Source organism: Bos taurus, chromosome 11 (genome assembly GCF_002263795.3).
Source record: "Bos taurus isolate L1 Dominette 01449 registration number 42190680 breed Hereford chromosome 11, ARS-UCD2.0, whole genome shotgun sequence".
Lineage (NCBI taxonomy): Eukaryota > Metazoa > Chordata > Mammalia > Artiodactyla > Bovidae > Bos > Bos taurus.
The window spans coordinates 87,276,631-87,302,359 of NC_037338.1; the positions used below are offsets into that span (position 1 = coordinate 87,276,631).

At 49.9% G+C, this 25,729-nt stretch overlaps 1 protein-coding gene across 4 annotated transcripts in view; it reads right to left on the reverse strand.

Moving 5' to 3' along the window:
• The window catches only part of HPCAL1 (hippocalcin like 1), a 117,327-nt gene that overhangs the window by 63,313 nt on the left and 28,285 nt on the right, over positions 1 to 25,729 (reverse strand). The window contains exon 2 of one of the 4 annotated variants that reach the window (XM_010810201.4): positions 24,793 to 24,924. The gene's annotated coding sequence lies outside the window, so the exon portion shown is untranslated. 4 annotated transcript variants of the gene reach the window in all.

A 25,729-nucleotide genomic window follows, 5' to 3' on the forward strand; every position in this document is an offset into this window, starting at 1 on the left:
GGAGGAAGGGGAGTGGGCCAGCCTGCACCTCTGCCCACCAGACGGCTACTGTTGTGACCGCCATGAATTTCTGAAGTCAGAGGAGGCTCTTCAGATGGTTCCACTACTGATTTATTCTCGTTTCTCTCCTCGGATTTTCTATTAAAAGAGTAAGGCTAGATGCAGCTATCCTGACAACCTGACATTACATACCTGTCCATTATAAAGTGGGATCAGAGTCATCGCAAGCAGGACCATGTTTAGCTAGAGACGATCTTCCTTCTCCCGGCAATTCATTGTGGACCAGAACAAAGGCTTCTGGGAAACGTGGAAGGAATCGGGCTGAGAGGAACATGAATGGCAGGTGGTATAGCTCAAGGTCACAGCTAGTGTCCGCAGGTTAGCAGGCCTGGCGGGGGCGTCCACCTGGGGAGGTGCGGCTGCTCCCCACCCACCCACTCCCTCTGCTGCTTATGCTTTCTCTTCCCTGGTAACAAAACATTCTTCCTGCCTAAAGAGGTTGCAGCTATTTCATAACAGGAAGACGGTTCTCTCGTTATTGCTGTTGGGGATGGGACTGTATGGGGAACAGAAACACGATTTCTTGATTTTCTTCTCTAAACTGCAAGTGTGGAAAACAACAGGAGTAAATAACAAGTGTTCTGCAAACACCTCGTGGGGAGGGTCGGTCGTGATGTTTAAGAGAACATTCTGGTTCTACGCTTAATTTACAGGACTCTAATAACGATGCAAGAGAGGGCATTTCTGCCCTCCCTAATGCATTCCTTGGGGGAATCGCATCACTGGCGATGATGTGAAACTGACCGGGGCAGAATTCTGTGGACGCCGTGTCCCAGCCCACTAGGGCCGGCTCCCTCCCGTATCCGTCTTGGGTCGTTTATCAGCACCTGCTGCAGCCTCTGCCCACATCAGCACCACAGGTGTGAGACTAGAGCTGGTATCACTCAGCTCATGCCGTAGATGAAGGAGTAAGATAGGAGGCACTGAGAATTATTAAGGAAAACGCTTGTCCAGGAAAGAAGGAAACTAGAGACGGGGTACACACGACCGGGGCTGGGCCAGGGTGCGTGAACTTCACCACGTGGCTGTCACCTGCTCCCCTGGCCACCTCCCAGCTCCTGTGGGCGCCCAGCAGTCCTCCCCCACCCCACTCGGCCCCGGAACCTTTATAAAAGGACATATTTGCCTGAACGGATGATATGAGCTCATAGTAGGAGCAGGAAGAACCCATCCTACAGGTGGAGCGCATCACTGTTTTGGTTTGTTTTTTATTTTGGCTGCAATCTGGTCTTAGTTGTGGCATTTGGGATCTAGTTCCCTGACCAGGAATTAAACCTCAGCTCCCTGCTTTGGGAGCATGAAGTCTTAGCCACTGGACCACCACGGAAGTCCCAGCGTCACTGTTTAAGCAGCTTTAAAGACGAGGAGGATTTACAGCTAGGATTGAGGGTTGGGTAACCAGTGAAAGTGTGAGCCCCCAAACGTGGTGGAGCTTGAGACACTCATGGGAGCCCAGGGGAGGAGCCGGACCTGGGGGAGCGGGGGAGCTGAGGTCTGGGGGAGGCTGCCGGGCCTTGGACCCCACAGGAGGCATCAGGGAATAAAGGTGAGAGCTTCTCAATACACTGGCCGCTTGCTTAGAGCTGCCAACACTGGGGAGATAACTCGGGTGCTCTTTCTCCCCTCAAGCCCCAGGGTGGTGTGGCCACGGGTCATGGGCTTGCTGTGCGGCCAGACAGACTGGATTCCCATCCCATCCAGTTACTGAGCCTTTCTGAGTGGCTACAGGCAAAGGGGACAGTGTGTGTGAGGCCCACACCTGGGGGTCCAGCATAGACCAGATGCCTCCACCCCTGCAGTGTCTGGATTACCTGTCCCACCCTGAGCTTCTCCCCCCAACCTGTCCTTCGAGGCCTAATTCAAAGCCACCTCCTAGACCCCTGGGCTAGAGGACAGTCTCCACCCTGGACTTGGGAGCTGTGTGTCCTTAAGCAGGTTACCTAACCTTGCTGGGTGTCAATTGATAGATAAAGAAAGTGAAGTCGCTCAGTCATGTCCAACTCTTTGCGACCCCATGCACCATAGCCTACCAGGCTCCTCCGTCCATGGGATTTTCCAGGCAAGGGTACTGGAGTGAGTTGCCATTTCCTTCTCCAGGGGATCTTCCCGACACAGGGATGGAACCTGGATCTCCTGCACTACAGACAGACGCTTTACTGTCTGAGTCACCAGGAAAGCTGGTGGCCACGTGGGCAGAGCTGGTGCACTGAGTACATCCTCGTTCACGGGACGTACCCCAGGGTCTGGGGTAGGGTACCTACTGCCTCTCTCCCCACCCTGTCTCTGCGTGTCTCCCTCTGTGCATGTCTCTCTCCCTGCCTCTCCATCTCTGCCATCGTGTCTCTGCGTCTCTCTCCCCGTCTGTCCCCACTTCCTTCTGTCTTTCTCAGTCTCCCTCCCCCCGTGTCTCTCTCCTACTCTGCACATCTCTTTCCAGCTCTCATTCGGTGTCCGTGTCTCTCTCCGTCTCTCCCCTCCCTCCTCTCTCGGTCTCCTCTCCTCCTTCTCTCTGCAGGTCTGTCCATGTCTGTCTGTCACTCCCACCTTCTTTCTCTCTGTACCATCATCTCTCCCCCAATGTGTCGGGGGGAGTCCAGGACCTCATCTGGACTGTGGAGTCGGCCTTCAGACAGAACGTCTTCAGCCCGGTCCTCTTGCCAATTATGAGCAAGGATATTTTGCCAAATGGCTCACACATCAATACCACCCCACTCTGTATAAGTCCTGAGGTAAATGAGTGTTACGTGACTGATGTTCCACAGACAAGAACACAGTCTGCAAAACACAGCCCATCGCCTTGGCCAGGGGCCCCGTCTCCAAATAACAGAAAAAAAGGACCGATTTCTGAGACCTCAGAGCAAGGTCACATGGAGCCAACAGAAACATTATTAATAAGGTCTCTCTTTATCTACCTGGAAAAAAATGTGTATGCCCTCGTGGAGTTTATTCTTCCAAAGTGTTTGTAAAACTACCTTCTCACTCTCCTTGAGCCCTGGGCAGTAAGTAAATAAAGGAATTCAAACAGTTACTGACTTTCCCAGCTGTTTCCAGGGCGTCGCCGCACACACTAACACAGACAGTCTCCAGGACTGAACACCACGGTTGATCCTCACTTTTTAGCAATCCGTTAATTGTACGGCTGTCCTGGCAAACTCTTAGGCACCCTTCAAAACCCAATTCAAAAAAGCCCTCTCTCAGACTTCCCCAGTAGCAGTGGATAAGAATCTGCCTGCCAATGCAGGGAACACAGGTTCGATCCCTGGTCCAAGACGATCCTAACTGCTGCAGAGCAACTAGACCATGAGCCATGACTCCTGAGCCAGGGCTCTAGAGCTGGAAAACCACAACTGCTTAGCCTGCCCAACCACTGAAGCCCACGCGCCTAGAGCCTGAGCTCCACAACAAGGGAAACCGCCGCGATGAGAAGCCCGTGCTCTGCAACGAAGAGTTAGCCCCTGCTCTCTGCAACTAGAGCAAGGAAGACCCAGAATAGCCAAAAAAGTTTTTAAAATCTTTGCTGCCGCCAACCACCCCAGGAAGGTCCCACCCGTGGTTCCCAGTGGACCTTCCAAAGGCTGGATGCATGGGCCCGCTTTATCCCCTGACCTCCTGCTAGTCTGTGAGCTCCCAGGGCACAAGGCCCCCCTCTCCTCATCTCCGTCTCCGCAGACTTAGCACCTGCAGGAGGCTCAGTGGACCGGTCCATCGAAGGACCCATGAGGAGGTAACCACAGTTTGTGAAACAAAGGCTGCGTCACAAAGTTTGCTCACTAGACCATCCCATGGGGTTGGGCATTTAGGGTCAGGCGCCCTTGAAAAATCTCAGGCCCTTTGTACAACAAGCCCCCATGTGAATCTGCCACCCCGGGGTCTCCAGAAGAACCCAGAAAGGAGCAAAAAGGAGTCAAGTAGTTGGACCCCTGGTCCCTGCCTTGACAGTGTGACATGATGGAAAGAATGAGGGCTTTGAAATCAAAAGACCTGGCCTTGACTCCCGCCAGCCAAGCAATGAGCCCGGAAGCCCGGTTCACGCCTCTGTCCAGGGAGTGCAAGGGAGCCCACAGGACCCCTGGCAAGTGGTTGTGTGACATGGCTGACTCTGACCTTGGCCTTGATTTGGGCACTCGGGCCCTAGTTTCAGCCCAGAATTTCTGAGAAGAGACGAGAGGTTCTGTTTAAGAGAGCAGTGGTGGGAGGCGGCCTCTTACGTGAAGGGAAGAATGCGGTCACCTGGGGCTCCCAAGAGGCCTCTGAGCTGACTGGCAGGGAGGAGGCCCCCAGAAAACATTCACGGAATGAAGAAAAGAGGGAGCTGGCATGCGGGGCTGAGGGCCGAATACGGCGGAGAGGGTGCTGGGCCCGGGGGGTGAAGACGAAGACAGCCTGTGAGTCAGACAAAGAAGACATGTGCTCTATGATGCCGCTTGTATGTGAAATCCAAAAAAATAAGACACATGGAATTATTTACAAAACAGAGACAGACTCACAGACAAAGAAAACAGACTGAGGGTTACCAAAGGGGGCAGAATGAGCGGGGAGGGATCAATCAGAAGCTTGGGATTAGCAGACACATGCTACTGTATTCACACCACTAACCACCGAGGTCCTACTGGGTAGCACAGGAAACTATATTCAATGTCTTATAATAATCCAAAAGGGAGAAGAATCTGAAATATACGTATCATGTATATGCATACATATAGCTGACTCACTTTGCTGTATACCTGAAACTAACACAATGTTATAAATCAACAATCCTTCAGTAAAACTAAGGAAGGAAATAAAAAATAAAATAAAATACCCCTTCTCTTATAAAAGACTAATAACAGTAGATGAGAATGCTTTATGTCCTTATGTGATGAAATTGGAAGGTAGAAACCCTATCTTGGCCCTAACTTTAAAAAATATAATTTTTTTTTTAAACCAGTTCACAGAACCCTTAAATCTGGGAGCTACTGCCCCCTCTTCGGGCTCTAAAAACTGACTTTTCCTTCTCTTGACCCCAGCCCCCACCTCACCTCTCCAGGACCCACATGAAGCACCTTTGTGATACCCCCAGGCTCCCAGCCAGCCCAGGGGGAGAAACTGAGGAGGCTGCAGCCTCACGGGGAGAGTGGCAGGCGCCAGGGGGTGCGGGGGACCTGCCTCTCCCTGGATGTCACCTTGACCCCATGGTCCAAGGCCCCAACATGCCTACACAGGCCCTCACTGCTTGTCAAACCAAATTTCAAGGCCAATAGGGCAGACATACTTCCCACTAGACAGATGAGGAAACTGAGGTGCAAAAAGGCCAGTGATCTCTCTAAGGTCAAGTCTCCCAGCATATCAATGGCAAGCTTCACAGACTGATGACCAGCTCAGGGTAGTGGGCATTACCTCTGTCTGCATCTGAAGGAGGTCAGGCAGCCCTCCAACCACTTTGTCTCCACAGAACCAACCAAGCACAATTTTCATGGAAAGTCTCCGTTTTCAATGATCAATTGAAATCATAAAGCATTACATGTCTAACCTGCTCAGAATTTTTTAATGTCAAGGATGCCTTTAAAGAGCTTACTATTACTACTACTAATAGTTGGGCAGAAAGACTACAAGATTCTTCTAAGGAGTAAGCTCTTTAAGGGTGGGTTCTACCTGATGTGAAGAGCTGACTCATTAGAAAAGACCCTGATGCTGGGAAAGATTGAAAGCAGGAGGAGAAGGGGACGACAGAGGATGAGATGGTTGGGTGGCATCACTGATTCAACAGACATGAGTTTGAGCAAGCTCCAGGAGTTGGCGATGGATAGAGGCCTGGCGTTCTGCAGTCCATGGTGTCACAAAGAGTTGGACATGACTGAGTGACTGAACAACAATTCTTGACATTAAAAACAACCCCACCTCTCTTTCCCCTGGAGGCCTGTGCTGGATGCTGCAGGCTCTCCTGGCCCCTTGGCATTGAGACCAGATTCCAGATGTCCCCAGAGGGCTACAGAGGATGAGACAAGACTGGGTCTTGCCCCAGCACGCATGACCTGTGCCAGTGGAACCAGCTGATGGCAGATGAAGTCAACCGCTTCCAGGATAATTAACTTAGATCCAGACAGCCCATTATGAGAAAACGAGATTCAAGATTAGAACGGAAAAGTTTCAGTGACATGTGGGTGGGGAATGAGGCATTTTCTACTTTCTAAGAAGGGGCCTAGAGGGATGGCAGGGGAGAAAGAGGAGGGCCCCAAACACCTCCAAAGGAACAGGATGCAGAAGACCTCCCTCTGCTAGAAATCTGAGATGGGCAAAGAGGGAGACTACGGCAGTGGGGGCGGCGGGGGAGGGATGGATAGACAGCAGTGCTCTTGGTGTTTCGTTTTTAAAATAACAGCTAGTTGAGATATAATCTACATATCACACAACTCACTAATTTCAAGCATATAACTCAAGAGTTGCAGAGAGTTGTGCAACCATCACCACAACCAACATTTTAAGAAATCCTGTACTTATTAGCAGTCACTCCCCATTTGTCCCAACCTCCCAACCCCAATCCTAGGCAACCATGAATCTATTTTCAGCCTCCACAGATTTGCCATTCAGGACATTTCACATAAATGGGATCACACAATATGTGGTCTTTTTGTGACTCACTGTATTCACTCAGCAGATTGTTTTCAAGCTCTGTGTTGGGGCGTCAGGAGTTATTGTTGTTCAGTTGCTAAGTCACATCTGACTTTTCTGCAACCCCATGGATGGTAGCCAGGCTCCTCTGTCCATAAGATTTCCCAGGCAAGAATACTAGAGTGGGTTGCCATTCCTTTCTCCAGGGGATCTTTCCACCCTAGGAATCAAACCTGCACCTCCCGCATTGCAGGCTGATTCTTTACCACTGAGCCACCATTTCACTCCTTTTTCTTGCCAAATAATATTCCAGTGTATAGACACATCACTTTTGTTTATCCACTCATCAGCTGATGGACATGAGTTTTTTCCATGTTTATGTACAAGCTTTTGTGTGTACATCGTTTTCATTTCTTTGGGGTATATACCTGGGAGCAGAATCGCTACATCTTATAGAAACTCTCTGTTGAGCCATGTGAGGAACCACCCGACTATTTTCCAAAGCAGCTGCACTATTTTCATCTCTACCAGCAGTGCATAGGGGACCAATTTCTCCAAATCCTTGCCAACACTTGTATTGATCAGACTTTTTAATTCTAGAACTCTCGGTGGTGAAAAGTGGTATCTCATTGTGGTTTCGATTTGCATCTCCCTGATGACTAATGATGTTGAGCATCTTTTCACATGCTTATTGTGCTGTGCTAGGTCACTTCTGTCGTGTCTGATTCTTTACAACCCTATGGACTGTAGCCTGCAGGCTCCTCTGTCCATGAGATTCTCCATACAAGAATACTGGAGTGGGTTGCCATTCCCTTCTCCAGGGGATCTGCCCCATCGAGGGATGGAACTGGTGTCTCTTAAGTCTGCATTGACAGGTGGGTTATTTACCACTAGTGCCCCCTGGGAAAACCCACGTGCTTATTGGCCCCCTGCATATAGTCTTTGGACTTCCCTGCTGGCTCCTGGACTTCCCTTATTGGCCCCCTGCATATAGTCTTTGGACTTCCCTGGTGGCTCAGAGGTTAAAGCGTCTGCCTCTAATGCAGGAGACCTGGGTTCAATCCCGGGGTCGGGAAGATCCCCTGGAGAAGGAAATAGCAACCCAGTCCAGTATTCTTGCCTGGAGAATCCCATGGACGGAGGAGCCTGGTGGGCTACAGTCCATGGGGTCGCAAAGAGTCGGACACAACTGAGCGACTTAACTTTCTAACTTTCTATATAGTCTTTGGAGAAATGTCTATTTAAAGTCTTTACCCGTTTTTTAATTGGTCTGTCTTTTATTACTGAGTTGTAAGAGTTCTTTACATATTCCAGATAAAATTCTAGAAAACGTACGATGTGCAAATATTTTGCTTCATTTTGTGAGTTCCTTTTTACTTTCTTAACGGTGTCTTTTGAAGAACCAAAGTTTTCAATTTTAAGTTTATGCTTTTGGTATCAGAGTTAAGAAATAATTGCCTAATTCAAGGTAAAGAAGATTTAGATCTATTTTTCTTCTGGAGTTTTATAGTTTTAGCTCCTATGTTTAGGTCTTTGATCCGTTTTGAGTTTATATATAGGTTAATAATTTAAGTTATAAGTGGAATGAGGTTGAGGTCCAATTCACTCTTCTACATGTAGCTATCCAGATGTATCAGCACCATTGGTTGAAAAGACTATTCTTTCCCTATTGAATTATCTGCTGTCTTTGAACATCAACTGACTGTAAATGTGAGGATTTATTTCTGGACTTTCGATTTTATTCCCTTGATCTATATGTCTATCCTTGTGTCGGGACCACACTGTCTTGATTACTCTTGCTTTGTAATAAGTTTTGAAATCAGGAATGAGTGTAAGCCGTTCTACTTAGTTCTTCTTTTTAAGACTGTTTTGGCTATTCTGAGTCTCTTAGGTTTCCATATGAATTTTAGAATCAGCTTGTCAATTTCTGCAGAGTCCAGCTGGAATTTTCATTGGGGGTTGTGTTGAATTTGCAGATTAAATTTGGAAGCAGGGCTGTCTTAATGATATTAAGCCTTCCAATCCATAAACATGGGATGTCTTTCCACTTAATTATGCCTTTAATTTGCTTCAAAATATTTACTCATTTCCAGAGTTTAAGTCTTGTATTTCTTTGGTGACATTTATTCCTAAGCATTCTATTCCTGATGCTACTGTAAAAGACATGATTTTCTTAATTTAACCTTCAGATTGTTCACTGCAAGTGTATAGAGATGCAATTCATTTTTCTATATTGGTCTTACATCCCACAGCTTTGCTGAACTCATGAATAAGCTCTGAGAGTTTTTTAGTGGCGTCCTTATACAAAAATCATCTCACCTGAAAATGGTTTTACTTCTTCCTTTCCAGTCTGGCTGTCTTTTCTTTTTCTTGCCTAACTGCTGTGGCTGAAACCTCCAATACAAGGTCAAACAGAAGTGGATGTCAGACATCCTTTTCTTGTTCCTGATCTTAGAGGGAAAGCTCTCAGTCTTTCATCACAAGCAAGATGTTAGCTGATGCATGTTTAAGTTAAAAACTGTAGCCTGGAGTTGATAACATTATGAGACCTCTCCCAGTAGTTAAGAGGGAAAAGCACACAAAATGCTCCATATATAAAAATGAGCATAGACAGGAAAAAGATTAGGAAAAAAACCCCAGAGCTTCCTTACCTTTGTTCCCCTGAGCTGTCCCTAGATTGTGTGAAGTGTCCAGTCCCCTCTGTGAGGCCCACGGCCTGCTGAATCTCGGGGCAGGCTGTACTCTGAGCTCACCAAGACACGGTTGTGTTTGTCCTCAAGCCTGCTTATCCCAGTTGTACTTCTGCAATTACCTGACTTAATTAAACTGTACATCAAGTGTTGCAATAAGCGTTAGAAAGGAACCGTTTTTATGAAATGAGTCGAATATCTGAGGAAGATCGCTGTTAAATTAGGCATGGACAAAAGAGCTGAATAAATTTAGAAATGTATAAAAATTTGCACATATTGGGCACTCAGCTCCTACTTCACTTGATAGAAACCAAGAATCGCAGAAAATATATAAAAGGGTGCTACAAAAAAGATAATTCAGACATCATCCAGTGGACCCATAATCCAAGAAAGACCTGGGGCTTAAATCAGAAGATGAGAGAATGAACACAGGCTCCATGTTAAAATGAAGTATTTTACATTAAAACAAAATGCTCGAGGTATGCCTGTATCAAGGGCTTCCTTGGTGGCTCGGTGGTAAATACTCCACCTGCCAATGCAAGAGACGCAGGTTTGATCCCTGAGTAGGGAAGATCCCCTGGATGAGGAAATGGCAACCCACTCCAGTATGCTTGCCTGGGAAAATCCCATGGACAGAGAAGCCTGGCAGGTTACAGTCCATGGGGTCGTAAAAAAGTCAGACATGACTTAGTGACTAAACAACAGTAATGCCTGTAGTTTATTTTCATCATTTTTATGATCCCCTCTTTCATACTCTTTTTAATTAAGCAACTCGTTGCCAGGGCTGATGGTAGCAGAAGAGGGCTTTTTCCGGACATGAATATACAATGGTTACCTGAGCAAGTACGACAAGATGTCATTTTTTCCTCTCTCCTTTTTATCATCTAGTATTTTCAAGATGTGCTAATGAGTATGTGCTGCTTTCATAGCCGAGAAAATGTGCGATGAATTTTCCTTTTTAAGATTCAGATTCTATTACTTTCAGCTAGTAATGGGGAGAAATTCAGGAATGCCACACTGTCCCAGCCAACACTGCCCCCGGAGGTACCAATAAAGCACCCTGGGGCTACACAGGTAAATGAGATACGGAATGGGAACAGCAGGAACCAAGGAACACATCAGGACTCCCTGACCTAATAAGCACGGAAATAGATTCCTTAATTTGGTCGAAACTAAGAGGGGCCCCTGTGCTAAGTATACTGGGTCAGCAGCTGAAGAGCAAGGCTTGCTTTTGGAAATGAGGCAGGGCCTGCTGGATCAAACAGGCTTGAATAACATCATGCCACACAAATCTAGATTTCCTCGGAGAAGGCCAGAATCCAGACTATTTCTAAAGAGACACGAGGCTTCTCGGGTAAGAGGTCGGTCTCACTGTACCTGAAGTCCTCCACTGCCAATCTAGCTTTCACACCCCCAGCACCATGCTGGGTTTCTCATAGGCAGCTAGGAAAGGGATGAAAGAATGAATGATGTGCCGGAGAGTGGCTTAGCAGGACACTGGTCCTTCTCTGGCAGAGCAGGCCTTCTGAAATGGTAGAGGCTGTTGAGAAACATCCTTCTGTTATATACCCTCTCCCCACATTCTTAAATGGGCTTCCCAGGCGGCGCTAGTGGTAAAGAATCCACCTGCAATGCAGGAACCGCAGGAGATGCGGTTGGATCCCTGGGTCAAGGAGGAGGGAATGGCAACCTGCTCCAGTGCTCTTGCCTGGAAAATTCCATGGACAGAGGAGCCTGGTGGGCTATAGTTCATGGGGCTGCAACTGAGTGACTGAGCATGCACACACACACACACATCTGAAATACAGTCTGCTAAGCCAGGACCTAGTCTGAAAGACCAAAGACATAGAAATAAAGGAACTGGGGTGCTTAAGGTAAGTTGTTTCAGACTATACATAGTGGCACATATGACAGAAGCCTCCAGAAATTTCTAACTTCTCCTAGAAAAAGGCAATAACCCAGGTGTGTTTAAATCTGTAGGGGATCGACTTTCTTGGCAGTCCAGTGGATAAGACTCTAAGCTTCAGGGGGTGTGACTTCGATCCCCATTCAGGGAATTAAGATCCCACATGCTGTATGACATGGCCAACAAATAAATAAGTAAATCCGTAGGGGACCAGGGGCCAGCAGAAGAACCCAGAGTATCTGAGCTGGGCTTGAAGGAGGGGACTAACACCCCTAAATCAGATCCTGAAGCCCCAGGGCAGCAGGAGGCACTTCCAAATGAAGAGTGATAGGTGCGGCCATTTGAAAACTGTTTTCTTCCCCTCACCTCTGCCCGCCTCTCCTCCTGACCCCATCTACTCCTGTGGCTGCAGCTTAGCGGGAATGACCATCGTCAGTCCCTGGGAGGGACATTTTTTACCTAAATGAAACCACCATGATCCAAGCCAGCCAGCAGCTTGGGAGAAGCTTTCACCAGATGCCCTGCATCCCGGGCCCCATGTGGTCCTGCCATGGCCGAGAGCTTGGCATCGAGCGGATGCTCAGAAGTGGGGGCTAGTGCATCGAAGACCAGATGGGTGGCTGTGCGAGCAAGTCCTTGTAAAGATCAGGGCTTACCACTTGGACCCCAGGGCCCAGATGGTCAGACACACTCTTTTTCATGAGGTTGGCCCGTGTGGCAGGCTGAACTCACGTAACCAGCTTCCACCACCAGCCAGCATGGGGGCAGGTGTTGTAGAGACTTCAGAAAGTGAACCCCAGTTTGCAATACTCAGGCTTATCTGTGAGTGCCATGTCCCTGGACAGATGAAAACAATTTACACCCCTCTTCCCCAAGCAAGAAAATACTGATCCCTCAGAAACTAGTCTGGGCAGTGGGGCAGGGTGGCGGAGAAGGGGAGAGAAGGGGAGGGAGGGGGAGGACCAGCGTCCGTGTTGGGGAACCTGGGGCTTTAATAAACGTGGAAACCCAAAAGGGAGAGAAAGAGAAAGGGACAGACTGGGTCATGTTTTCAGTTTTATACTACCGTCCTGCAGATACAGTACGTTTAGTTCGGCTTGAGGGTGACCGTGATGAAGGCTCTCCCAGCACCCAATCAACATAAATAACACCTGTCCCCGGCCTGGGGTCCTCAGTTCCATTGCCCAGTCAATGGGGAGACTCTTCACTGATTGTTTATACCAACTGACCAGCAACTAAAGACACAAACACCCTCAAGAGCATCTGCAGGTTTGTTTTGTTTACCTGTCTCGGGAAGACAGAATGGCCTCTCAATCCAAAGAGGGAAAAAGCCTCTTGGTGGAGTGGGGTGGGGTGCCAGGCAGACGAAGCGAGCACTGGGGGCTCCCAAGGCCGGGCCCGAAGGAGGCAGGTGGACCGTGATGGGGTCGAGGACAGGTAGGGTCGGGGCATCTGGGAATGGATTCCTCGCCCACATCCCAGAGCTGCCTGGCCTGTGTGGGGCTGCAGCATGGCTGAAAACGAACACGGAGGAGCCAGCACGGAGGAGGTGTTCCCATACATCCCCCCTTAACACCAGCACCCTGCCTCCCCTCAGAGAAGGGCATCCAGGGGACAGAACCGGTGCTCCATCAGGGAAGCTGCAGGCCCCTACTCGGACCGAGGTCCCCCTCTGAGGACCCCAAGGCATTGCACACACATGTGAGCACACACATACACACACACATGCCCCTTCGGGAGCACACACAGACATCCCCACAGACTCATGCTCCATTTATATCCCAGTTACTCCTCCTGGTTTGTGCACACAGACCATCTGTGTGCTCAAGTTACTTAGAAAACCTTCCCCAGAGCAGCCAAACGTTCTCAGTGTTGACCCTTTGGAAGGAGGGGGTGTACACATTCTTCATTCGTTTTCTAATTTCTTTATATTTCCTAAATATTCCACAGCGAACATGCAAGTATCACATTTATATTCAGGAAAAGTTCAAGTAGACGATTTTGAAAAGTCTTCCTAAGACAAGTAGTAAGCAGCATCAAAGTAGGACGTGCTCAGATATGAATCTCACTCTGATATGAATCTCACTCTGATTCACGTAACAGCGCCGAGCGCCTCCACATTACAAAGGATCAAACCAAGGATGAGAAAACAGACGGGGCTGCCCAAGGTCACCAAGCTAGTAGACAGTATCTTACTGCTGGGAACCGGCTTCTCTGGTGTTTCCCAAAGATGGCTGAGTGAGCCAGCGAGACAGAGATGGACGGACGGACAAAAAGAGAGAGGAGAGACAAGGAAAGAGAGAGACAGAGAGAGCTTTGGGAAGGGCGTGGAGGGGACGCCGTGCACCGGGGCATGCGAGAAACCCGTCTTACTCATTTGATTATAAAATATTTCTGAGCCACCAGATGGTATAAGAGCGGCTGCACATGCTCCGTAGCTTTTCTTCACATCTCTGCAGCGGGCTTCATTGCAGGGACCTGCAGAGCAATATTCAAGAAGCCCTTCTGGACTCCACGAAGACAATAACTGTACAATTTGAGAAACCCCATTTCAGGGATCCGAGCAACAGATGCATCTTCATTCCTGCTTCCCTTCGGCTAATCCTCAGGCAGCTGGGGGCACCAGGGCAGGAGTCTTCCAGGGCCCCTTTGCGGTGCGGTTGCCCACCTGGGGATCTGGGCTCTGTTACATAATTAATCTTTGGCTCAGAGGCGTGGCACTGCCTTCACAGACTCAGCGACTCAGCAGTGACGGCCGTGGGGAGAGTGCACATCAAAGCCCGCGTCTCCCTCGTCCTCCAGCATCAGTGTCTCGGAGTTGATAAAGTCACCGCGGCCCTCAGTCTTCTGCCTGGCCTGCTCTGCCTTTCTCTTTTTGTTTGTTTGTTTGGTTGGTTTTTAATAAGGGAACTGCATCCCTGCTCCCTCAGTAGCTCAATAACCTGGTTTAAAAGCAACAGGTCAGGGCCCCAGGCAGAAGTGCTCCGCAGCCTTCCGCCCTGTTGGGTCTGTGCTTCAGAGTGCTGTGCACCGAGGTTCTCAATAACCTGGGAAGGAGTTCCATCCTCCTGGAGTGCAGACCTGCCAAGGCTCAGTCTGGCATTACCTGCCTAGGAAGCCTGTGGCTCAGCCCTGTCCAGCCTCCAGGCTCAGCCCTTTTTCTTTCTTCTCTGGTCACTCCACTCTGTTTACCCAGCAGCCACCACACCGCATCACCCCCCACCCACGAGAGAACAGTAGAGGGACTTTATATGCGATCGATGGTCCATCTAAACGCCCCTCTGCAAGGATGTGTTTTGCTTCTGGCCTTCAAACTCAGTTTTAGTCGGTTCCAGCAGGGCCACCCACCATCTGGGGTCTGCAGTCAAAGGCAGCTGTGCTAACCTGTGTGCCAGAGGTCCCACCCAAAGCCCCTCCTCACTCTGCAAATATTGCAGACTTCAAGCAGCCTCCGAACACAAAAGCAGAAGAAAGGACATTCTGAGGACAATAGGAAGAGCTTACATGAAAGTCTGTGGGTGATGCTAGGCTGGCTCACCTGTCCTCCTGGTGGCCCATCATCCAAATTCGCCCCTCACACATACACACATCCAAGGACTCTGGGGGAGATATGGTGCCATCAGTCCTTCACACTCTAGTGTGAATTACCACCAGGTTGCATTCATCTTGCCCCAGAAGGAAGCCAGTACTCTGGGCATGGACCTTCCTAGCAGAGGGGATAAGTAGTAAGGTCTGTTTCAGGGGGATGGGACAGGCCTCCGTGGTTGCCAAGAGAACAGTCTTGGGCAGGATGCGCACAGGAGGGGAAGGGGGTACAAAGAGGAATGGAAAGGACCCAGTGTTTCCCTTCTTTTAAAACTCTGCCAAACTCAACTTGAGCCTAGTTAGAAGGGAACAGTCTTCCTCCTTCCTCCTGTCCCACGCTGGGGATCCCGATCAGGAACTGGCCGCCTCCAAAGCCTGCATTTCACCCGTGGTTCAGCCACATCCTGGCTGGAGCATTGGCCTGTCCACGAAGGGGTTCGGGGGACACTTTGGGGACAGATGCAAACAGCCACTTACACGTCACAGCCCTGGATTCCAGCCGCGGGACAGACAGATGGAGAGAATCCTCAGAGGCTGGGCTGGAATGTTCTGGCCAGTCTCCGGAGGGGTGGGTGGCCAGCTGGGCCCAGGACAGACTGTGCTTCTCCTTGGCCCGAAACAGAACCAAACCCAACCAGAGAGAGAACTGGGGGCACAGAAGGAGCTTCAGCACATCTGGCCGGGTGGCCAGATGCCTCAGCACATGCTGTTCCTTGTGCCTGGAATGCGCTCACCCCAGTTTATTCCCAAGTCGAAGTCTAGCATCCCTAAAAGCCCAGGGTAGCAACTCTCTCGGCCGCACCCTGCAACAGGCCTCTCCCAACCACTCCCCTCCGCAGGGTTAATCGTCCCCCCTGGAGCTCTCTGGGTGCTTGTCCTCGTGAGCTGTTTTATTTACGTTCATCATCCCCATCAGGCTGGAGGCCAGAGGCTGAGGCGCTTTATCACTATCTCCCAGGACCCAGAGCTACCCAGCCATGCACTCGGGCGCCTGCACAGGGAAGGGGATGGGGAAGTGAAGCTTGGGGCTTGGGCCGTGCAGGGCCTCCACCTTCTGTGACGAGTCACTGATTACTCACTAGCAATAAAAAATCTGCCTTCAAGCCTATAAAATCCCTATCTAAATCAAACAGCCCAGCTCTGCCATGAAGGACCCCTGAAACTCCAAACTCCCGGATCTTTTCAAAATATTTGAATTTTCTCCAGGGTGATCAAAAAGGCGCTGCTTTAACACAGTCACATCCTTCCGGAAGCACTTGGCCATGCCAGCTTCTGCTCTATCTGAGCCTTCCTGCTCCTCCCCGACTCACAGTCTTAGAACACAGCCTGAGTAACCCTGGAATCACTTCCTGATTTTTTAAGGGCCAGCAGCTCCCAGTTAGGCTTCCAAAGTCTCTGGGCAGCTTCCATGCCTCTAGGGGAGTTTTGTTTAAAGACCCCGCCCCCACTCTGCAGTCATAGCCGAGCTATAATTAGAGAAGCACTCCTGTAGTTAAATTTCTGCCACATTTTCCATTTTACATCTAGACCCTTAGGTAGTCAACCTAGGTTTTAAGAAACTTTGCCCCAGATAGCCAACTTAAAGCAGGGCTCCACTGAAAACCTCCCTCCAGATGCATTTATATGGAGCCTAGGGTAGTGAGCCGTCACGTAATTTATTTGGAATTTACTGCATGTCCAGTACAGTATCTGGAATTTATGACAGATGTTCTAAGGGGCACCAGGGGATGGAATGATTTAGCTCAGAAAAGAGAAGTCTGAGGGTTAATTTAATGACATTGTCTTGATTATAAGTGCTCTTTTTTACCCAGAGGAAAGTTAATAGGACAGGGACACAGAGACAGCGGAGGAGACAGGGTCTAGGCGCTGGCACCGTGCTCAGTTGCTCAGTCGTGTCTGATTCTTTGTGACCCCAGGCTCCTCTGTCCATGGGATTTTCCAGGCAATACTGGAGTGGGTGGCCATTTCCTCCTCCAGGGGATCTTCCCAACCCAGGGATCAAACCCATGTCTCTTGCGCCTCCTGCACTGGCAGGTGGATTCTTCACCACTAGCGCCACCTGGGAAGCCCTGGGCACAGGAGTCAGCCAGAAATAGGTCTGTGTAAGCTTGCAGGGCCTGCAGACTGTGGGGTTTCTTCTCAGAGGCTCTTTAGAGATCAGACTAAGTCCCAAAGGAAACTCTCCTGGTATCCGAAGTGAAAGCAGAAAAGCAAAGCTTTGAAAGTGACAAACTCGGGGTTAGAGCCCAGGCAGACCTGGTGGCCCGGCCAGTTCAGCCCCCTGAACTGGGACAAACAACGCCACCCCTCCCTCCCCAGGGACATTCCCACATCCACCTATAGGTAGCCTCTCAAAGCCACCGCCTCTACCATTGTAAGTGACATTCCGAGTTACCCAACATTAAAGAAATATCAGTAACTAGAACACGTCTCCAAGGCCACCCAGCTGGTGAGGGGGCTGCATTTCACACTCGGGTCTGTGTCTCCTTTCTGCTCTGCAGGTGGGCAGGGGGTGGGGGAGACAGGGGAGAAAGCAGGGCAGATGCACACGCCCCCACCCCCAGTGGAGAGAGGTCACAGTATGAAAAACAAAGCGATGTCACGTGCCCACAGACTTCACCAGATCAACATAATCAAGGGCAAGTACTTCATCTGAAAGTCATGAAGGCCAGGGTCTCTAGGAGTCCCCCTGCATTTAGGGGCAGAAGGAAAACGCCTTCCCTCTTCAATCCCAGCCTTTTATCTCCCACCTGTCATGCCGCCGGGCTCTCTCGGGGGAGGTAAGAACAGGAGGTGATCAGCCAGGGCTGGGTGGCAGATAAGCCCCAGGCCTCGACGGCTCTGGCGGTAGGAAGAGCTGGTCTCAAGTAACCCAGGAGGCCCGCTGGCCCGGGGGACCTGGTTCCCGGGCTGGTTGCTAAGGCCCAGGGTGCAGAACACTGTCTCTGCGTCTTGCTGTGTAACCATGTATGCTCTACCATGATTTCCCCACACCTAAAACAGATAATAGTGTTACTGGTTTATAAACTTTTTATTGTAAGAGAAAATTCCAATATATACAAAACCAGAGACTCATGTGATGAACAACGGTCACCCATCACTCAGCTTCAGACGCCCCGTGTCTTCTCTCCTTTGTGCGGCCCCACCGCCCCCACCCGGCATTTCCTGGAAACATCCCCGTCCATTGCTAGCTCTCTCAGGAGGCCACAGGGCTGCTCTGAGAACTAAAGAGATGGAATAAGTAAAAGCACTCAGATGCTAGGAGGGGGCTCAGGGCAAGGACTCAGTAAACACTAGCTTGCACTCCTCCCCATCGCTAAATCAATGAGTCCACGTGACCATGCTGCCACGGCCGGTGCCCTGAGCCAGGCAAGGAGAAGACGCCCCAACGATCGCAGCCACCACTCCGTGAGTGCCTGCTAGGGCCGAGCAAGACAGGCATCACTGCATGGAGTCTGCCCTCCAGCCCTGCAAACTGGGCACTATCCCCACGTCGTAGGTGGGAAGACTGAGGCTCAAAAAGAGAAAGCCATCGACTCTCTAAAATCACACAACTACTATCCAGGCCAGTCTGGTCCCAAGTCCACACTCCGCTCCCTGATGTTGCCTTCTAGTACTTTGTCAAAATACTGTCCACTAATATTTGCATGGTTTGTTTTTAACAGTGTACAATTCGGTGGTTTCTAGCACATTCATAAAGTTGTACAGCCATCACCACTATCTAATTCAGTACATTTCCATCATCCCCTCAAAGAAATCCCAACTCTGGCAGTCTCCTCCCTCCTATCCTAGCCCTGCCAACCATGAATCCATATTCTGTCTCTTTAGATTTGCCTATTCTGGCCATTTCATACAAACAGAGACATACAAGAGTGGCCTTTTCTGTCTGGCTTCTTGCACTGAGCATAATGTTTGCAAGCTTTGTCCATGTGTCAATACTTCATTCTTTTTATGATTGAATAATATTCCCCTGCATGGATATACCACATTTTGTTTATCCATTCACCAGTTAATGGACATTTGAGTTGTTTCCACATTTGGGCTATCACGAATAATGCTACTATGAATATTTTAATACATGTTTTTGTGTGGACACTTCTTTCCTATCTTCTGGGAATGGAACTGCTATGTCATATGGTAACTCTATGTTTAATTATTTGAAGAATGCCACGTTGTTTTCCCAGGGTGCTTACATCATTTTAGAGGCCCACTGGCAACGCTTCTATTTCTCCATTTCTTCTATTTCTCCACATCTTCACTACCACTTGTTATTGTCCAGTTTTTTATAGCCATCCTGGTGAAGGCATCCATTTACATTACATGCTTTTGTGGTTCGTCTTAAACGTCCGTTAAATCTCACAGGCTCCTCCCAGCAACCATACAGAGTAGGCAGAGAAGACTTTTCTACATTTGACATATGAGTAAACTGCAGGCTCAGAGGAAATGAATAACCTGCTTGAAAGATGACAGAGGGTCACTTCTATCTCAAAGAGATAAGAAACAAGAAGTACGACTCTGAGCTCAGTTTCTCCTCTGCTCCAAAGACCGGCCAGACAGTAGCAGTTCCATGAAGGACTGAAGAAGGAATCCTGCTCTTTACAGTGACGGCCCCGCAAGGTTTACATAGATTTCAGGACCTAAACATCACTCAAACAAATCCCTTTGGTCTAAAATCCACTACTCCTAAGAAAAAGCCACCCTCCTCAATAAAGACTCTCATCTCTTCAGTTCTGCCCACTTAAAGGATTTATAATGCTCCCTTAACTTTTTCTAAATATAGTAAATCCCCTCTCCAAATCCAAAGATGGTCAGTGATACAGATTAAGCCCAGGAGGCTTGTCCTCAGAGGGCAGGCTCTGCAGCGCTGCCAGGAACCCAGCCTCCCGGGCCTTCCTGGCCAGGGCCCAGCCCGAGGGCTTCCTTCCCATGGACCTTGCACCCAGCCACTGGGCGACTGCAAAGGGAGATGGGGAAGGTGAAGAGGCTGCTTGGGGCGGTGGAGGGGCTGGGGGATGGGACAATGGGGTGGGTGGCAAGAGTCTAGTCTCAGCTTCCCCAGGCCAGAATGGCAGAGAAAGAGCCCAGGCCTGGACTGCTATCAGTCAGGGCCTCTCCTCATCACCAGCTGTGAAGTCCTGAGCAAATTTCTCAACCTCTCTGAGAACCTCAGGTATCTCATCTGTAAATAGCAAGGTGGCCATGAGAAGTAAATAAAACATGAAAACAGTCTGACAACTATCAAGCTAGATGAGTTGTTACAGTCATGGGGAGGGCTAGGGAGGGCAGTGAAGTATTTTCATGAAAAAGTACTTGTTTTCCTTTTGAAAATGGTCATCGGACTGATAATTACTTATAAATTCACAGCAGACACCGGGCAACAGCTAAAACCTAGTAAATATAATGAATAGCAAAAGCTTAACAAATGTGCATATTCTGAACCTAGCAACTCTACTTCTAAGAATTTATCCTGAGGCACAAACACATAAACTGGGGGAGGGGTAGAGCAGTGTTCATCCCCCCACGTGGTAAATTGTAATGTTCAAAACAGTCACTGCGGCTCCCCTCACAGCAGGGTGGGGGGTGGGGAGGAGGTGTGGGCAGGTGGGGAGGATATTTCCCACCGCACTGACATCAAGCCTTATGTTACCCTTTGCTTTAGCTAATGAAATGCGATGAGAACTCACATGCGGTACATGTCAATTCTCACCTCCGAGCAGAAGCTTAAAGAATCACTGTGTTCCACCATGTTTTTTCTCTGCCCTGAGACCAGCAATGTCTCACCTGGGGGCTTCTTTGCAGGCCGGGGTCCCAGAGGAACAAGGATATCAAGCAGAGCTGCAGACAGCAGGGGATGGTCGTGTAACTTGAGTGAAAAAGAAATCTATGCTGCGATAAACCATGGACACTGGGGGTGGGGGGGGGGCCGGTCATTTGTTACCAGAACATAACTTAGCTGACTGACACACAACCGTGTTCCTATTAATGCAAAACTGCAAACCAGCTAAACGACCAGCTAAACAAATCCTACCTACCTATGCATTTATCATCTCTCTCCTTTAAAATGGAAGGCCAAGAAAATGATGCATACTTTTTGCATAGAAAAGCTTTCTCAGTAAGTTAATTTTAAAAAGCAGAAGATAAAATAGTACTACTGACAATATACAAATATCTATAAATCAATGAGAAAAAGATAATTACTCACAAAATGAAACTGAGCAAAGGAAATGAACATACAATTCACAGCAGAGGAAACCAAAAAGGGAAATAAACATATTGAAAAGGTGTTCAGCCTCACTAGAATTCAGGAACATATAATTTAAAACAACCGTGAAATACTGTCTTAAACCCATCTGTCATGTTTACAAGTCTTTACAGAATCATGAATCAAAATAAGTGAAAATATGATGTGTTGCTGTGGTTGTTCAATCACTAAGTCTTGTCTGACTCTTTACAACCCCATGGACTGCAGCACACCAGGCTACCCTGTCCTCCACTATCTCCCGGAGCTTGCTCAAACTCATGTCCGTCGAGTCAGGGACGCCATCCAACCATCTCATCCTCTGTCATCCCCTTCTCCTTCTGTCCTCAATCTTTCCCAGCATCCGGGTCTTTTCTAATGAGTCAGCTCCTTGCGTCAGGTGGCCAGAGTATTGGAGTTTCAGCTTTAGCATCAGTCCTTGGCTTCCCTAGTGGCTCAGATGGTAAAGCGTCTGTCTGCAATGCAAGAGACCCAGGTTTGATCCCTGGGTTGGGAAGATCCCCTGGAGAAGGAAATGGCAGCCCACTCCAGTATTCTTGCCTGGAAAATCCCATGGACCCAGAGCCTGGTAGGCTACAGTCCATGGGGTCGCAAAGAGTGGGACACGACTGAGCGACTTCACTTCACTTTACAGTGAATATTCAGGGTTGATTTCCTTTAGGATTGATTGGTTTGATCTCCTTGCAGTTCAAGGGACTCTCAAGTCTTCTCCAGCACCACGATATGATGTAATTTTTGCTAAATATATACATTTGCATTACAAGTATCTACAGGCCATCTATAAAGTCTGGACACACGACATCCTTTTGTTCCTTCAAACACTGAAGACGTTCTTGACGATGCTATGTCTACCTGCCTATTTCTAGAGCTCGTGGACTCCTTTATGTAGACAGGAATGACTCTTACAGGGTACACGACAGCATGCTAGCAAGAGTTACAGGGTGGACGGGGTAGTTACAGGGGACTTCTTCCCTTCTTCCTTCCTTTTCTATGTTTTCCAATCTTATCCAGGAATATCTGTGTACAATAATAATTTCTTCAAAAAATTAAGTTCAAAAGCCAAATGGCTTCCCAGGTGGCACCAGTGGTAAAGAACCTGCCAATGCAGGAGACGTAAGAGAGATGGTTTAATCCCTGGGTCAGGAAGATCCCCTGGAGGAGGGCACGGCAACCCACTCCAGTATTCTTGTCTGGAGAATCTCATGGACAGAGGAACCTGGTGAGCTACCATCCACAGGGTCACAAAGAGTCGGACATGACTGAAGCGATCTTAGTACACACACAAAAGCAAAATGGTCACAGTTGAACACTGGACACGTCAGCTTTGAGAGCGTGAAGGAATTCCAGTTTACATGGAAGGTCTGGGTCACAGGAAAGAATACACCTGCCTCCTTGAGAAGACAGGTTCTGGAAGCTCAGCATGGGTGGCAAACCACACCCCTCCCTGCCCCCGCCGCCACCCCCAGGCGTGGCCAGGTGAAGGTGCACCTGACCTCAGGACCCTAGGGAGGCTGCAGTGGCTCCCACTCCTGGAGCGCAGGTTTCTCTCGCCTGTGCTGAAGCCAGGAGGCTGCTGAGACCGTGGGCTTGGCTCCCTTGGCCTCGGGGGCAGGCTGTGCTTTCCCAGGAGGGTTCACAGAGACAGGGGTCAGAAGGACAAACACCAAACCCTGGAGCACGAGCAGCAGGCACAGGCCTCTGCAACTCATCATGGCCCTGACTTACGCTCCCCTCTGCTTCCCCAGCCTCAACAGCGCGAACATACTGCTTTTATCAGATGGGAGCAAATACACTCTAAAAAGAGAAGTAGCTTTGCCTGCATCCGCCCAAAAGGCTGATTAAAGACCAAGCCCAGCATGACCCGGCTCATACCCTCCACTCGCACACGTCCAGCCCTCCTCTCCATGAGGCCCCTCCTGGTTTCCTCCTGCCTGGCCCAGGGCTGTTGATGGAGAATCCCCCCCACCCTGGATGATATCTGAACCCCCAATCTCTGACCACGTTCCTCATCCCCTGCCTGAGGTCCCAGTCGTTGACCTGCCAGTAGCAACAATCCTGTTAGACTAGCTCAGCAAGACTCCCCCAGCCCCGATGTGTCCTTTTAATAATTTTCCATCCATTGACCCTTCAACCCTGTTCCTTGTCCTCGTTACATTCTCTCCCATTTTAAAAAGGGTTGACCCCCTTTTCAATGGTCCTGAATAACATCTCCTTACCATTTAGCAAATGTCAGGATAACTTGTAACAGCCCACAGGCTGGCTGGGTACAGGGCCCACGGGGACAGAGCTGCCCCAAGAAGGGGTGGCGAGATCAAAGAAGGACTTGCAGAGAAAGCTAGATGGCAGGGGGGTGGAGTGGGGACAGTAGCTGGTGGAGGAGGGAAGTTCTAGAGAAAACAGAATCCTGTTGGGTACAGGGATGTAAACACACTTAAAAAAAAAGTCAGAGAACACGATGAACTTCGCGGTCCTCTAACAGTCTTTACTGGAATGAGATGGTAAATGCTTAGGAGGAAATGAGAAGGGAAGGGAGGGGGGACTGGGGGCGTGTGGAGGAGAGCAGGGAGAGGAGGGAGCCTCAGGTCCAGGGGTGGCTCCAAGTGGGTGACCTCAAGCAAGTCACTTCCCCAGGACTGCCCTCCGTCATCTTCAACGGAAGGAGGAAGGGAGGCAGATGAGATAAGCAGAATGTTTAGGAAACACGGTGGCTGGGAGTCCACAAAACAAGCGATTCTGCTTTCACATCATGGTGGGGGCGGGCACTCCAGTTTGATGCTTATGGCAGGACAAGGAAAATCCATGCACCGTGGCCTGTCTCCATGCACCGCGGCACCAATCAACACTCAAAACTACACTGAATTCATCACAACTAGATGCCCTCCTTTAGAAAGCCCGCTCCTGCTCACCGGCCAGCTGCCAACTCTCAGGACAGGCTGATGGTGGAGTCCTGTCCCACCCAGCTCCCCTCCCATCTCCCGTCAGCTGGGGACCCTGATCCCTAAAGCTGTATTCAGCCCCTAAAATGCAGGTCACATTTGCCATGTTGTAGGGAGGGGACAGTTGCAGCCTGAGTCAGCCACATGGCCGGTAGCATGTCTGTGCAGTGGCTGGCAGGGACATGGTGGACGCTAAAGGCCAGGACAGATGCTCGGCTCCCCACCTCCATTTCACACCCAGGGGGTCCACCCATCACATTCCAAACTGCCTTCTCTCCGCCGTCCTCGCTCACCCAGCCTGGGCAGCCAGGGCAGCTGTCAGGGACAGAGGGGACAGGCCCCCTGACCTAAGTGACCTCCCAAGAATCCCCCCACAGTTGTGGAGGGGATGTGCTTTATAAGCCAAAGAAGGTGAGTGTTGGAAGGGCCTTGGAGATTGTCTCAGCTAGTGTTTTCAAACATTTTGGCTAAGGATTTAAAAATGAAATCTTACCCAGGACCTCGATAAAATGCAGATGTGGGGTGAGGAGAGTGGCTAGGGCAGGTGAGGAGGCTCACCAGGTTCAGGCCCTCCCGCCCCAACCCCGGCATCCCCAAGGCCCTCTCTGCAGAGCGGGGAACAATGCTGGCTCAGGCCCCCCCCCCACCACGCCCGTGGCAGTGGGCAAAGGTGAGAGCCAGGTTAGAGCCCAGCCAACCATCGCAGGGCATGACAAGACGGCAGGTGACAAGGCCCCCCCAAGGGAAATGACAACAGGTGATACAGACCTCCCTCACAAAATAACAACAGGCGACGAGAGCTTCCAAGGGAAACGACGGCAGGTGACACAGGGCTCCCAGTGAAGTGATGACAGGTGGCACGGGACTCCCAGTGAAGTGATGACAGGTGACACAGGGCTCCTAGTGAGAGGATGACAGGTACACACAGCTCCCAGTGAGACGACAGCAGGTGACATGGGGCTCCCTCCCCCAGCCCTGTCCAGGGCACATCACCACCATAAGCCAGAGCTCAGCCAGGGCCCACCACGGTGTGCCCAGTGTGGCTGAGAAAGGGATGGAGGTTTACTGGCTTCCAAGTCCAAGAAGATCAGAAACATCATGTCAGACGGGGAGAAAAGAGCATCTGGAGATGACACAGCGCCTAGAGCAATCGAGGAGATGGACAAGGCGCAGAACACGTGAACTTACAAAAGTGAACCATCTCCAGCTCCCCAGGAGCTCATGGGACAAGGAAGGCTGTCCAACCCAGCTTTTCCAGGGCCCGTGGTGCAGCCCCAAAAAAGGCACTGGGAGTCCACCGCCTACCCTGGAAAATCACAGGACACTGCCCGGTGCCCTAAAGGGCATGAAGGAAGCCTAGCACAGCGCTTGAGGACTCAGACGGGAGGAAACGCAGGAGGAGGGTGAAAGGCGGGGCCCCCCGGGGGGACAGCAAGGGCACATGCAAAGCCCAGGAGGGAGGAGAGGCTGACGCTGTTCCAGAAGCTTGGGGCCAGGGCCCCTGGGGAGGGGCGGCAGGGTTGGGGGGCAGGAGGCAAGCAGTCCCAGAACTGGAGGTGCTTCCTGCAGATGACGGGCACATCTCCGAAACATGGACCGGGATGGTGGAGCAGTCATGTGTGGCTTTATTTTCTGTTCCTCCTGTAGCTGGGAGACTAAATAAGAGTCACAGATGGACATGGAGGTGCCCGGGGAAGTGGGACAG